This window comes from Dipodomys ordii, unplaced genomic scaffold (genome assembly GCF_000151885.1).
Source record: "Dipodomys ordii isolate 6190 unplaced genomic scaffold, Dord_2.0 Scaffold201, whole genome shotgun sequence".
Taxonomy (NCBI): Eukaryota; Metazoa; Chordata; class Mammalia; order Rodentia; family Heteromyidae; genus Dipodomys; species Dipodomys ordii.
In genome coordinates, this window is record NW_012267417.1 from 1,447,539 (window position 1) to 1,462,247 (window position 14,709).

General features: G+C 39.7%; 1 protein-coding gene across 1 annotated transcript in view; it reads right to left on the reverse strand.

Annotated features, from left to right (window-relative positions):
* The window catches only part of Fancc (Fanconi anemia, complementation group C), a 192,152-nt gene extending 180,499 nt beyond the window's left edge, over window positions 1–11,653 (reverse strand). Inside the window, exon 1 of the mRNA XM_013034930.1 lies at window positions 11,506–11,653. The gene's annotated coding sequence lies outside the window, so the exon portion shown is untranslated. The remainder of the gene's footprint in view (window positions 1–11,505) is intronic.
* Between the last annotated feature and the right edge of the window lie 3,056 nt (window positions 11,654–14,709).

The following is a 14,709-nucleotide window of genomic DNA, read 5'->3' on the forward strand; positions in this document are numbered from 1 at the left end:
AAATGTAACCATCTTGTGATAAATACTGCTTCTCTTTAATATAAGGACAGCTTATCAAGAGACAGCTATTTAACAATTCCATTATCTAGTATAAAGACTTACCAAAAGTCTAATTAAGAAATTCAGGGGCTGGGAAGGTGGCTCAGTGGTAGAGCGCTTGCCTTGCATGCCTGAGGCCTTGGGTTCGATTCCTCAGCACCACATAAGCAAAAAGAAAAAAGCTGGAAGTGGCGCTGTGGCTCAAGTGGTAGAGCGCTAGCCTTGAGCTGAAGAGCTGAGGGACAGCGCCCAGGCCGAGTTCAGGCCCCATGAACAGAGACACCCCCCCCCAAAAAAAGAAATTCAATAATGAGATGGAATCTTATATTACACTCACCAACAAGCAAGCAAACAAAAACCAAAATACACACAGACATGCACACATGCGCGCACACACACACACACACACACACACACACACACACACAACCAAGCCAAAGCTCCAATTACTCAGCTTCCAAAAGACACATGTGTAGTGTTAAATTTGACAAAAATAACACATAATTATCAGGAAATCACAAAGAAAATAGCTATGCCAATCCCTCACTATTTGTTCTATTAAGTGGAAACTGAGGGGAAAACCAAATTAGAATGGTACATGTTTTGAACACTGATCTCACTCAAATCTAACTAGAAGACCACAAGCAATATGCTCAGATTCACTTAGAATAAAATTCTCTCCTTAAATGAAAAATTAAAATGTCACACAAATAGAATCCTTAAATAGCAACTATTCTCAATGTCCTTTATTTTTTTAATTGGCCAATGTACTTGGAGTTCATTAACAGGTACTTCTTGCCAAATTTCATCTAATGTATTCATTTATGTTAAAGACCAGAAAGAAGAAAAAAACACTTATACTATATTACTACATTCCTACCATTCAAAAGCAATAGAGTCAATTATTTTCTGGCTGTGAATAAATATGCTATACTTTAGGTTAAAAGTATATTTCATTCTAAAATTAGGAGTGACAAATAAAGCATGAAAAGAAATGACTTCTCAGCCTTGAATTCAGTGGCATTAATATTAATGACAATTCCACTCATTTCAAAGGTATGTCTCAGAGTGTTTATATTATGAAAAATGGGTCTGGAATGTCATCTTCAGTAAATGTGAAATTGTTTAATCTGAGGTTTTGCTAGATCTGTAACAGCTGCACTCATGTTTACAACTATAATAAGGTACTTCTTTACACATTTTTAAGATCTGGTTGGTACCAACATGTTGTACTGATCAATGAAAATGGGTTTAGTATCTCAATAGCTACAAGTTTAGTCAGAATAAAGTTTTGTTTTAGATTAACATTGTACAACAAATCCATCATGAACCTTCAGAAGTTTTATGGTATTGGTTACAGAAGGATAGGACAAAAAAACTTGCATTCATATACAAACATTTGGAAAATTACTCAATTTGTGTTTGTGGAATTCAAATTTCATTTGGGAAAAAAATACACATATCAAATACACTGTGGATCTAATTTGCTTGCTGGCTTCACTGAGGGTCTCAGAGCACATTACCAAGCACAAAACTGGTTAGGCAGTATTCAAAAATTACTTTTCTTCTAATGCAATTATTTACACAGTAGAAAGATGCAACAGAAAGCCTGCCAAAGGCTTGCTTAAGAATGCATCAATGGGAAGCTTCAGCTGCCCTGGGACATGGGCTACTGGTATAAAGAGGACCAAACAGGAATTCGTTTCCCTGGAAATCAGTCAACAGCCTTGCCACTAATTTCAGATTCCTTCTCCATAAACATTTCAGAGAAATTATTGAAGGTGACTGTTTTTTGATAAAGTCAGTTGAATGTGTATGTGTAAGCAGAAATGCTCAGTTCTTTAGATTACTGAAAATGGTGCTCATGCCACAATGATTAGGACTTTTAAAGGATGCATTAACACAAGTAACCCATGAGATTCTTCAGAAAGAAGCTATATTCTGCTGGACTATCTCTTAGGAATGCCCTAATTCTGAGCCAAATTAATTCTTTTGAAAGGCCCTACTTTATTTCCTTTTTTTTCTTTTCCTTTTGTGTGTATGAGACAGACAGACAGGGAGACAGAGATAGAGACAGAGAGACAGAAAGACCAAGGCCTCATGCATGCTTAGGCAAGCACACTATCACTGTGTCACATACCTAGTCTACTCAGCCTATCTTACATTGGTACATATGGTTATTATAAGACTCACAAATAACATATGTGAATACAATCTGGAATGTACAAAATATCAATAGGGTTTATAACCACACATTAATGCTAGAAATGCATAGAAGAACCAAACAAGTAAAAAATGCTAAAAAAAAATTAATTAGCCAGGTGCTGGTGCCTCATGCCTGTAATACTAGTTACTCAGGAGGCTCAGATCTGAGGATCGTGCCAGCTCAGGCAGGAAAATCCATGAGACTCTTATCTCCAATAAACCACTAGAAAACTGGAAGTGGCACTGCGGCTCAAGCGGTAGAATGCTGGCCTTGAGCTGAAGAGCACAGGGACAGCGCCCAAGCCCAAAGTTCAAGCCCCACGACCGACAAAATAATAATTAGTTAATTAATTAAAAACATTAATACCAAAAAAAGTACTAATTCCTAAAAGATATTTATCACTTTTTTTCTTGTCGGTCCTGGGGCTTGAACTCTGGGCCTGGGTGCTGTCCTTGTGCTCTTCAGCTCAAGGCAAGCACTCTACCACTTAAGCCGCAGCGCAACTTCCGGTTTTCTAGCGGTTTATTGGAGATAAGATTCTCACGAACTTTCCTGCCCGGGCTGGCTTTGAACCTCGATCCTCAGATCTCAGCCTCCTGAGTAGCTAGGATTACAGGCATGAGCCACCGGCACCCGGCTATTTATTACTTTTTAGGAATAATAATCTTTCTATGGGAGATGAAACTTTGGACTCAAGGGAACATACTTCCCCAACAAGTAGGATAAGTTTGTTTTGAACTATTTTTCCTGTGTTAGTTTGACAACTAAATTTATTTTGAAATTATTTCAAAGTTAGTAAATTACTTTAGACATGAAATGTCCACATGGATAAATTAAATGAGCAAAGAATACAGATGGGCCAGAGGCAAGCAGAATACATAGCTCTGCCAAAGACGACAGCCAGGACTTAGCTCTCACCAGCAGCTGCCAAAAGAGAGCGCCAACATAATATAGTCAAGCTGCCTTTCAGCTTTTTTTTTTTTTTTTGGTCAGTCCTGGGGCTTGAACTCAGGGCACAGGCTCTGTCTCTGAGCTTTTTTGCTTAAAGCTAGTGCTCAACCACTTGACCCATAGCAGTTTTTTGGTGGTTAATTGGGAGATAAGAGTCTCACAGCTAGGCATCAGTGATTGATGGCTGTGATCCTAGCTGCTCATGAGGCAGATATCTGAGAATCGCGGTTCAAAACCAGCCCCAGCACAAAAGCCAATAAGACTCTTATCTCCAATTTAAACACCAAAAAATCCAGATGTGGAGCTGTAACTCAAGTGGTAAAGTGCTATCCTTGAGCAAAAAAGTTCAGGTACAGGGCCCAGGCCCTGAGTTCAGGCCCAGGACTGGCACATGCATGCACATACATGCACACTCACACACACGCACACACACACACACGCACGCACACACACACACACAGTGTGTCTCACATATTTGCCTGCCCAGAATGGCTTTGAACTGCAAGCCTCAGCTCTCAGTTTCCTGTGTAGCTAAAAGTGAGCCATTGGTGCCTGGCTCTGCCTTTCACTTTAAAAAGCTGGACATCAACAGTGATCCACTCACTATACACTATGTTGGAAATGAACTTTACAACTTGGGGGTAGGGGGAGGAGAGTGCAGGGGAGCAGGAGAAAATGAGGAAGGGGAAACACTGTTCAAAAAGAAATGAACTCATTATCTTACTTATGTAACTGTAACCCCATTGGACATCACCTTTACAATAAAAAAAGAAAAGAACCACAGAGGAAAAAATAGAGAGAGAGAGGAGAGGGAGGGAGCACACATGTACTACACATATATGTATCAATGAAAGTGATTTTGGAAAGAAAAAAAAGCTGGAAATGTGGATTTTTTTAAAGGTGTATTCTTAGTGTGTAAATGTTAGTAATTGACTCAAAAATCTTTAAACATTATGCATAAGCCAAAAAATGTCTGCAAAAGGGATGGCAATATGTAATTTACAAACTAAATCATATTTATTTTTACAAAGGGGTACCTTACAACCCATCATAAAGTTCAAAAGAACTTTGGTGAGGCTGCTTTTGTTGTTGTTTGCTTGTTTGGGACAGGTATGGGGGCTTGAAATCAGGGGTTGGGCACTGACCCTTAACTTTTCCATTTAAGGCTGGTATTCCACCACTTGAGCCACAGACCATTTTTGGCTTTTTCATTGTTAACTGGATATGAGTCTCATGGTCTTTTCTGTTTGGCCTAGCTTTGAATCACAATCCTTGGACCTCAGCTTAGTGAGTAGCCAGAGCTACAGATGTAAAGTACCAGTACCCAGTAAGTGAGATTTTTGTTCATTTAATATTTTGATAGTAAGTATATGTTTTTATGAAGAGTATTGTATTCACTGTGTTAAATAATACAAATATTACACTAACAGCAGATGGATGACATTAAGCAATCTTTCTTTACCACACTAAAATTGTCATAGGCCTTCCCACCCCCAGTTAATGCTGCACAACATTAGCCAGGCAGGAAGCAATCTAGGATGTCACTTACCACAATGCTTAAAATGTGTTAAATGAATGGTTATAAAATGAAGATATACGAGTCCACGAAGAACATAAGGCAACGAAGTTCAATCCTGCACCTCAGAGTTGGATGACAAAACCCAAAGCAATGACCATGCATCCCGTAAAAACCCCGTGGCTTAAGTGTCAAAACAAATGGCCACAGAGAACTCTCAAAATGACTACTGGGTGCCGTCGACCACCATGTACTCGGGAAGTCCAGGGTAGAGAAGGCACATGCCCGCCTGGGAGCCAGCGCTAGGCAAAACACTCCTGGAATGAATGCAACAGCCCAACAGCCACTGAAAGGAAGCTGCAAACAGCCAGGCGCCGCGCGCGGAAGTCAGGAGCCGGCCGCACTGGCGGACGCGCATGCGCACACATACAGGGAACCCGCGCAGACACAAGATTAGTAACTTTAAATGTCTCTGTAAAGAAAAATCCAGAAACTGTTTCATGGAAGAAGTCTACCAAATGTGTAAAAAAAAAAAAAAAAGAATACTAACTTCACAAACTTTACAGACAAATGGGTCCATATTCCCACAGCAATCACTCTAGGACCACTAGTGTGTGCGTCACCAATCCTGAAGCCTGAGCTCAGGGCACCGGCACTGGCCCCGAGCTTATTTGCTCAAGGCTAGCGCTCTACCACTTGAGTTACCGCTCCATGTCTAGCTTTTTGGTGGCTAACTAAAGAGCCTCAAGGATTTTCCTACCAAGGCTTGGCTTCAAACTGTGATCCTAGTAACTCGGCATCGTAAGTAGCTAGGATTATGGGCAAGAGCCACGAGATGCCCAGCTATTAAGACCACTAATACTAAAGTCAAAAGAGAAAAGTAACACCCTCCAAGGCTTCCCATGAAAATAAGCAAAAATCATAAAAAAACAAAAAATGTAAAACCAAATCCAGCTATAGATAGATAACATGACCAACAGGGATTTGTCCCAGGAATGCTAATATTAATAGATGAATGTAATAAAAACAATAGAATAAAAGAACAAAGTCACATGATCATATCAACAGATTCAGACGAGTAACATTTCCAACATTTGTTCCTAAGAATTCTTAAAAATCTAGTAACAGAAGGAAAATCCCGCAATCCAATAAACAGTATTTAAACAACTTAGAACTAAAATAATAACCTATAGCAAAGATTTAATGCTTTCCTTCTATGATCAGAAACAAATGAAGAAGATCTATACTCTCCACTGCTATTAGCAATGTACTAGAGTTTCTTACCAGAGCAATAAGACAAAAAAGAAAATTAATGGCATCAAATGAAAAGGAAAAGTAAAAACTGTTTTCACATATATAATGCTGTGCGTAAAAAATCCTATGGAATTCACCAAAATAAAACACCCACTAGAAATAAATCAAAATCAGCAAGGTTACAGATTACAATGCAAGATCAATATACAAAATCACTGTATTTGCATATACTAGCAACAAACAAATCTTTCCATTTAATATAATTCCTTTCAAATTCCATTGCAGCTGGGTAGTTTAGGGGGAGGAGGAATGACAGGCTAATATTAAAATTTATGTGCAAATTTAAAGAACCCACCATGATGACTATAATTAAAAAGATATAATAATAAATGTTGGTACAAATATGGAAAAGTGAAAGGCCACACTCACTGCTGGTGGGAATGTAACAGTATAATCACACTAGAAAAGCTTGACAGATTCCCACTCCTCCCTTTTTGTTTTGTTGATTAATTATACAAAAGGGTTTCACTATAATCATCCCATATATGCATGTACATATGTAATCATTCCATAAATGCATGTACTTTGATCATATTCAACCCCTTTATTACTCTTTCTTATACCTCTTTCCCCTTCAATCTTAATGATTTCCATTACTCTATTTTCACATATGCATGTTCTTGGATCATATTCACCCCCTTTATTACCTTCCCCTTTCACTCTCCTCACTCTTGATGGTTTCCACCCCAAAGTCATTTTACACTCATATCATTTGTTTTTTAGGTCTACATATCCTTTTGAATCTGCTTGATTTAACACGATATTTCCAGTCCTATCCATTTTCCTGCAAGCAACATAATTTCATTCTTCTTTATGGCTACATACCACTCCATTCTAAATGTGTGTATGTGTGTGTGTTGTTTGTGTTTATCACATTTTATTTTGCTATTTATCACTTGAGGGTGATTTAGGCTGATTCTACCAATTACCTACTGTAATGTTGTTAAGATAAACATAGGTGAATGAGTATCTCTATTGTATCTTTACATTTCTTTGGATATATGCCCATGAGTGCTACAATAGGAGCCTCCTTACTGATTTCCAGTGGCTACACTTTGGGTTTTTGATGGCAAGTTTGGTAGATTTTTAAAGAGTTAAATTTATACATCACCCAGAAAATCCATTCATATATCGGTACAAAACAAAAACTTATGACCAATGACTTGCATACAAATGTTTACAGCAGCCTAATCTATAATGGCCAAAAAGTAAATGCTCCTAAAATGTCCATCACCTGCTGAACAAAATACAAACAACAGATTAGTAGTCAACAACAAAAAGGAACAAAGTACTGATATGTCTCAAAATCACTACACTACTAAAAAGAAGCCAGACACAGGGAGCACTTATTCTGTGTCCACTTATACAAAATGTCTAGAAAAGCTGACAGCTTTTTCTATAATCCTAGCTACCCAGGAGGCTGAGACGTAGAAGACAACTTTGAAGCCAGCCCAGGCAGAAAATTCCAAAAGACTCATTTCCAATTAACCAGACAAAAAGTGGGCTGAAGGTATGGCTCAAGTGGCAGAGCATCAACCGTGAACAATTAAGCCAAGGGAGCACAAGGACCGTAAATTCAAATCCCTTTACCAAAAAAAGAAAAAAGTAATCATGTGTCCAATAAAAATTTCAACATGAAATTTTCACAGCAGGCTTACATATACACAAAGACGGCAAGACCAAACAATGGAATATTAACCCTAAAAAGAAATGAAGTACTGATATTTGCTACAGATAGATGAACCTTGAAGCACTATTAAATGAAAAAAATCACAAATAAAAGATTACATATTATATATTACACAAATATGAAATATGCATAAAAGAAAACTTCATAGAAATGGGGGGGGGAGGAAGGTGGTTAACAGAAGCCAGGTGGGGTGGTACATGCCTATAATCTCAGCAGTTGTGAAACCCAAGTAGAAGAATCAAGAGTTCAAGGCCAGGGCTACATAATGAGACCAGTTATACCTACAGAATTAGCTACTCAGAAGGATGAAATCAGGATCCTGGTTCAGAGCCAAGCCCATGCAGACCAATCCAAGACTCTCATCTCCAATTAACCAGCAAAAAGCCAGAAATGGAGGCATAATTCAAATGGTAAGAGTGCTAACTATGAACAAAAAATGCCAAGGAAAAGTACAATACCTGAATTCAAGGCCCAATACCATACCCCCCAAAAAAACACAAAAAATAAAAACTAACTTCCATATGAACTCTATCTTCTTTTAACTAGAGAAAAGAATCAGAAATGTATAATCAAGGAAGATTATAGATTCTCTTTGTCATGATTTAGATTTGCTTTGTCTTCCAAAAGTATATAAGCTAGAAGAATGGCCTTGATGTGGTAGTATTGAAGCAAAATAACCTTTAAAAGATGAGGGCCCAATGAGAAATAATCAATTTATGGGACCGCTGCTCTCAGTAGGAATTAATGTAGCTCTTTCAGGACCCCAGTTAGTTCCACACATCATTATAAAAAGATCTTGGCTCAAGAAATCTTATTTGCTTTTTAACATGTGATCTCTCAACTTTGCACATATTCCTGCCACGATGTCACCTATCACGTTATGGTGCAGCCTGAAGATCCTCACCACACAAATATTGGAATAATGCTTGTGAACCTCCAGAACTATAAGCTAAGTAAACTACTTTTATTTATAATACCCACCTTGTGTATTGTTAAGCTAACAAAAAAATTGAGTAATATAGTTCTTAACAAGGAAATAATCTCTCTGTGCCCAGAAGTTTATGAAGAGCCCAACAGAATGATCCATATCATGGTCCAAAGCAAGGCCATGTAATAGCAACAACAGTAACAACAACAACAATGTTCCATATTTAGTAAAAAGGAAAAAAAAAGGAATTGTTATCTGAATCTTTATTTTACCTTCTCCACATGTAGTGGTTTTACTAAAACACAGAAACTCAAAGAACCTTTCATTTGAATGTTTTCTTATATTAAGAAATTATTCAACCGAGTATTGGTGACTCACACACCTGTAATTCTAGCTACTCAGGAGGCTGAGATCTGAGGATCCAGTTCAAAGCTAGCCCAGGCAGGAAAGTCCATAAGACTCTTACTGCCAATAAAACCACTCAGAAAATCAGAAGTGGCACTATGGTTCAAGTGGTAGAACATTCGCCTTGAGCTGAAGAACTGAGGGACAGCGCCCAGGCCCAGAGTTCAAGCCCCACAAGGAAGGAAGGAAGGAATTATTCAGGATCCACAAACAAGTACAGAATGTGCATATCCTAGCCTAAAATAAAGTTTTTAAAAATTCTATTTGGCTGAAATCTAGCCTGGATTGAGGCTCCACCACTACCATCTTGGAACTACAATTGAGATTCCTTTTCATCTGTCTGTGGCCTAGATCATCAAGCCAACTTTCTATTGGTCAGGCTGGCCTCCCCGTAGCCGGCTTTTATAAATAAAAAATCTATATAATTATTACTGGAACTACTTGCAGAAATATGGAGCTAGTTAAAGATACCATTTACTTTAAAATGTACAGTTTCACATACATGCACCAATCTATCTTCCAGCCATACCAATACTTCGTCTTTCTTTTCTGATGCCTTAATAAACTGTTAAGAAATCAAGCAGAGGCTCACATCTATAATTCTGAGAACTGAGTCTATAAGGCTCTTATCTCTTTGTTTAATATTATAAGTATTTATTTTATTAAATATTATTTGATTTTAAAATTAATTTCCTTCTCAGGGCTCATGGTGATTTTTTTAGTTTTTGCTGATTCATCTAAATTAAGATTCTATATTAATTATAATTGTTAAGATGTATAAGAACAATAATTATTCAGGATCTCTTGTGCTTTTTTTTAATGACTTGGCATGCCCAAGGTTAGGACCATTTGTAAAAATCAAAATACAAATTCTACCTGATGCCAATATGAGGCTCTTATCTCTTGATCAGCAAAAAAAAAAAAAAGAATGGATTTTCTTCCTACTCAAATGGTAGACAACCACTCATGAGGAACAGCCAAGGGAAAATGCAAAGGCCCTGAGTACTGGCATACCAGGCACGCACACACACACATCAGACAGAATATAAAAAGAAAAAAAAAGAATTAAAATAAAGTACTAGGATAAAAAGTTCATTCTGGAGAAGTAGAATTAGAAGAAAGTAGGAAAAACAAATTCTTTTTTTAATGTAGTCTTTCTTATGAGTGATACATAGGAGTGCCTCTTTCCACTTGAATCTGGTACAGTACATTACACGGAAACATCATTTGATTTAAGTTAAAATGGATAAAGTCACAGTAAACATGTTTTCTATCTAAACTTATATAATGAATGATCCCAACACATGATATGAATGCTCTCCTTTGTAACAACCCTTCCTCCTTCCTTGAGGGTATAATGAGAAAATGTTCTGAGCTGTCTACCACTAAACATAAGCGACATTCACAAATAGCTGAAGTTGGGTGGCCCAAGCATGCTGTGCTTATTTGATAAGTGGTTAGTCAAACATATTATAGTTTAGTTGCATTAAATGGGACACAGGTTAGACGGAAATTAGGAGGACCCAGGAGTTTTCAAACTGTTCGGACTAGAACAAAAGTCCAGGAATATACAACGTCTTTGCTGGAAAATTCCTTGGCCTCTTTCCTTAAGATTCTAGTCCCAAACTTGTCAAGTTTCAGGAACACACACACACACCCTCCACCATGTCTTGCCGGCACCCCGGAACACTAGAACACACTAAATCATAAAAGATTAACAGCTCTAACTGTACCCTCCTAAAGAAACACCACAAACCTCCCCCCCACCACCACCAAAAAAAAAAAAAAAAATCCCTCAGGGCTTTTCATATGATTTGGCCCAGCATTCAAACAAAGAGCTCAGGGGAGATGATCGCCAATCCTAACCCTCTCTCGGTCCAGCACTACAGGCAGGAGGACGGGAGGGACGGAGTCTGCACCCTGCCTCCTCTTCGAAGCGGGCCTACCCCCTAACTAGAACTCCGGCGGAGACAATCAGGCTAGCTGATGGATAAAATAAGAGGTCACAACTCTCACGGATCCATCCAACGCAAAACAATAAGAAATTCACCTCGGCGCCACTCAATACCCAGCCCCCAAGGATCAAGGAACCAAACCCACCCAAAACGCCAACTCCCAGCCCCTCCCGCTCTGGGGATTCCCTTCCACGTGACCCCTTCGCCGGCTCCACCCCCTGAGCTCGCCACGCCCCCGCAAAGACCACGCCCACCTACGGGTCCGCCCACTTCTAAGCCCCGCCCATCGCGCTGGCGCTACCGAACGCCGCTTCCCACCGCCCCTCTTTAAGGTGCGCCCGGCGGAAGGCAGGCTTCCCCACCTCGGGGCGCGGGGCACGGCGGGCGTCCTTGCGAGTCTCCCCTCCCTCTCTGTGCAGCACCGCGACCCTCAGTTGACGCGTCCGCTAGGCCCCTTGGGGGATGCCAGCCGTCTTCGCTTCGTTCTGCGGCCTGTCTTACCGGGTGGTCCTCACCAGCGCTGCTTTGGCACTTGGCTCGTGACAGGAAGGACGCCACGGCCCGGGCTCTTGTGGCTTGAGAACTTGGCTTGCCTTCCTATTTGGCTTTGTGTTTGTGTCGACTCTTGGAATTTTCCCGCGGTCTCTCGACAGCCGAGCTGCGCGCGCGCACACACCCACATGTACGCGCAGTGCACTCTGGGGCCTGGCGTGCGGCCTAGCGTGCCCTCGCCCCCACCCGCAGATCCGCGGCTTCGCGGGAAAAGTTCGGACGAATCTCGGGTCGGTGGGGGCGGGCTCGAGCGGAAGTGGGCCGGCCGGAGGCGCGCCCGGGGCGGGGACGAGCCCGGCTCCGTGGCTCGGTGGGAGACGCTGGGCCTTGTGGGGCTGCAGCGGAGGCCCGGGTTCGAAAACAGAAAAGGCGATCTTGGGATTTCTGTGTTGGCGTTTGTGGTCGTGGTTCTCCTGTCACTGCCAGATAACCTGAGCATTCACTGTGCCGCGGAGGCGAAATGGAAAAAGGTTTGTCAAGGAGCAAAACCTCCAAAAGCAGGGCCAGAAATCTGGCTTGTTTAGCTGTGGTCTCGACCACACAATCAGGACTTTTTTACGGTCACTAATTCGTGTAAGCCACGTAATGGAAGCACATTTTTTACAAACTTCCTTTCGGGTCAGCGACACTGTCTTGGATTTTTTTCTTCTTCTTAGTGAAGATTAATAAGAGTAAAACCGACCGATTCTTTCCTAGATGTTTAAGTTGTTTTTTAAATGATGGGAGAGGTGACTGAGCAAGATGCGTTGTACACAAAGGTTGAAAATGTTAAACTAAAATCCCTTTAATGATCAGAAGAAAACAATTTTTTAAATATACAAAATCTAACCTTCAGCCTTTAGATTCTTCTTACATGAATTCCTTATAACCGTGATTTAAGACTACAGTTTCGTGTGTGCTTTTTTAAACAAACTTAAAAACAGTGTATTATATAATAAAAGTAGCCCTTCATTGTTTAAACACTTCCAACCATTCTTAGGATGAAGAAATACTTATTTTACAAAACATTAAGTCCAATTCAGAAATGAAATACCCTGCCAGGGTTATAAATAAGTAAGTGATTAAAAGGAGTATGCCCAGTAGTGGTAGCAACATTTTTTTTTAAGATAAAAGATGAACCCAAGCCAAAATTGGAGACAAAGTTGACAAAATCCGCTTTCTAAAACCAGATGTTTAAACTCATTCTTTACACTGCCCCCTGGTTGATGCAAGACTTATGTGTGTGTGCACATACATATAATGGAGATATAGATAGATCTCCATCCATATTTGAGTGTTGCTTTTTGGTTTTTTTTTGTCTGGGTACTGGGGCCTGAACTCAGGCCCTGAGCACTGTCCCTTAACATTTTTACTCAAGGCTGGTGCTCTCTCACTTGAGCCACAGCTCCATTTCTGGCTTTTGGGTAGTTAATTGGAGATAAGAGTCTCACAAAATTTCCTGCCCAGGCTGGCATAAAACTGCAATCAGATCTCTGCCTTCTCAGTAGCTAGGATTGCAGGTATAAGCCACCAGCACCTGCCTGTTTTGAGTGTTTCTTATTATGATATTTAAGCTATTAGAAAGTCACACTGTGACTAAGTGAGCCCACTAATATTTTTAGACTGCATTTGCCAGCAAAGCAATGAAACTATGTTTATTTTGGCAGAACTTGGTTTTGAACTCAGGGCCTTCATCTTAGTAGACAGATACTGCCATGCCTCAGCCATTTTTTCTTTAGTTTTGAAATAGGGTCTCCAGGTACTTCTGTTTGGCCTTCCATATACCTGGGATGACAGATGAACACCAGTTTACCTTTTTATTGCCTGAGATGGGGGTCCTATAAACTTCTTTTTGCCCAGGCTGACCTCAAACCATGATCTTCCCAATACCTGCCTCCTGCATAGATAGGATTATAGGTGTGAGCCATCTTGTGTGTATATGTGTCTGTTTAAAGAGACTTCGTTTCAGTACTCTTTATGTATTTGCTGAAAAACATCTGTAATGTTTGTGTTTTATTGAGGTGTTGCAATTTTGCAGTTTTATCACTTTAATTCAGGTTAATACTGCTTTGGATGCTTAGGCTTAATTTGGATTTGGTTGGGAGGTACATATGGTATAAAGAGTAAATTTTCAACTTATTTATAGACATTTCACTTTATCTGACATACATATGTATGGGGTATACTTTCTAATATTTTAAGCAGTAATGAGATGACCCATTTGTAAAATTACAAAGTTTCCTAAGAAACAAATACTTAAATAAAAATCCTGTTTTTGTACTGGGCTAAAATTTTGTGTAACACTGGAAACAAGTTAGGTTCTGTTATAGAGCCCAATCACAAATAGTGTTGAACAAATTAAAAATGTTTTATTTAGATGAAAGTTATTACATCCCTGAGCTTTTTTGCTCAAGGCTAGTGCTCTACCATTTTGAGCCATAGCTCCTCTTCTAGTTTTCTGGGGTTAAGTGGATATAAGAGTCTCACAGACTTTCCTGCCCCATCATACTTCAAACCTTGACCCTCAGATCTCAGCCTCCTGAGTAGCTAAATTACAGGTGTGAGCCACCAGCACCCAGCTCTAGCAAACCTTCCTTTAAAGTTCAAAAAACAAATAGAATCACCTGCCTTGGATTCCACATCATTACAGTAGGAATCCTTCCACAGAGTCCAAATACCAGGCTTCCAGCTGTCACTTGATACTCCAGGGCTGAACACTGTCTTATCTACAGCTTCAATTTTACAACTGTGAATGTTTTATATGTATTATACCAAGGTCACATACTGGACGGATTCCATGGCTTACATTATTTCCTTTATTTCTCACAGTGATCTTATGTTGTAGGTAGTATTTCAGTATCACAGAGATACTAGTACATGTTGGAGCCTGACTTCAAATCCAGGTAGATTGACTTGGATATCTGTACTTTTTACCACTTACTATGTGTTGGCTTATCTCCCAAATTAGGAGAAAACAAGGGATGCCATAGACTTATATTGTCTAATCATCAATTAAAACATCTGAGAGAAAATGTATAACAATTCAGAGAAAACAATGAAAATAATTTTTGTACAGGAGACACTTAAAGAAATGGAGCAATAATGACAGTCTTTGATTAGCTATCCTGCATAGAAAAGAACTCATGAGCTCAAGGAAGGTCAAGGCTACAAAAA